The sequence below is a fragment of the Phaseolus vulgaris genome, chromosome 1, assembly GCF_051622355.1.
Source record: "Phaseolus vulgaris cultivar YP4 chromosome 1, ASM5162235v1, whole genome shotgun sequence".
Lineage (NCBI taxonomy): Eukaryota > Viridiplantae > Streptophyta > Magnoliopsida > Fabales > Fabaceae > Phaseolus > Phaseolus vulgaris.
In genome coordinates, this window is record NC_143498.1 from 37,135,287 (window position 1) to 37,136,818 (window position 1,532).

Genomic DNA, 1,532 nt, shown 5'->3' on the forward strand with positions numbered 1-1,532 from the left:
ACGTTATTTTTTGTTTTTAGAGTTTTCTTTTATTCTGTTTTTAGTTTTTATTTTATCTATATTTTTTTTTGAATATTTTTGTTAATTTTCTCTTAACGTCATTTTAGTGTTTTATTTTTGTTTTTTGTTTTATTTATTTATTTATTTTATTTTACATATTTTGTTTTTATTTTTATCTTCAAATTTATTCTATTTTATTTTATTTTATTCTTTTTAAAGAAAAAAAAAGTTCTCTGTTTTTTTCTCTCCACTAATATATTTTAGGAAGAAAGCAACATGACAGAACAGCAAGCACCACCTACTAAGAAGACACTTGGAGATTATGTCATGTACCAAGGACCAAGACATTTTTCTAGTATTGCAATACCTACTACTACCAAGGCCTTGGAAATAAATCCCGATTTTCTCACTCTCATCCGTGCCTATCAATTTACAGCAATAGAACATGAGGATCCATATTCACATTTGGATACATTTTATGAATTGGTAGGAACAATGGGTTTTCAATCAGGTGATCTTGAAAATGTTTATATGCGCTTTGTTTTCTTTTTCATTGGCAGGAAAGGCTAAGGAATGACTCAAATCACTTCCAAATCAGAGCCTCACTAGCTGGAAGGATGTAGAGGAAAATTTTTTGCAAAGATTTTTTCCAATTTCTCGCTACATCAAAGCAAAGTCTGAAATCTCTATGTTCAGACAAGGAGCAAATGAAGTCTTTTGTGATACATGGGAAAGATTTAAGATGATATTGAGAAAATGCCCAAATCATGGGTTTGAAGATATTTCTCAACTGAGCATATTCCTGAATGGTCTCAGATCTGACATAAAGATGCTCCTAGATGCTGCAGCTGGTGGCACAATGATGGCCCTTGATGTAGAACAAGCGACAATAATTATTGATGCATTGGCATCAACTGATTATAAAGCCCAACATGATGGACAAGATCTTCAGAATAAAGGGTTGTTAGAAAATGCACTCTTGGCTAAAAATAAGATTCTGACACAGCAGATTGAGCAACTAACTGCACAAATGGCTAAATTGCCCCAACAATTATATGTTGTTCATTCATCTCAAAGCCAAAGTCAGTCAATCAGGTGTGATTTTTGTGGAGGTGTTCATCCTAATGGTCACTGTTTTTATCAGCACAATTCACCTGAAGTTGAGGATCCATCCATGCTTGAAAGAATGAATAAAGTTGAAGACGCTCTGACAAAGATTGTGAGCGCGCAGGACAATATTGTGAGAGCGTAGGACAATAGCATGGCCATGATTAGGAGTATAGAGATCCAGATGGAACAGCTGACCAAACAAATTGCACAAATTACGGAGGAACAAAGTGGCCAGTTTTTAGTCAATAGGCAAACCAATTCAAAAGAGCATTGCGATAATGTAGTGGCTGAAAAAGAAGAAAAAGATGAGACAGAGGGGAAGAGAGATGAGAAAGAGAGAAGTGAGGAGGAAAAAATAAAGAAGAAAAGTGAAAATAAGGAGAGAGGAATTTTTGAAAAAGATTTGTCATATCCTCATTCTC

At 34.1% G+C, this 1,532-nt stretch overlaps 1 pseudogene; it reads right to left on the reverse strand.

Moving 5' to 3' along the window:
- Window positions 1-668: 668 nt before the first annotated feature.
- Window positions 669-774, reverse strand: LOC137816799 (small nucleolar RNA R71; annotated as a pseudogene).
- Between the last annotated feature and the right edge of the window lie 758 nt (window positions 775-1,532).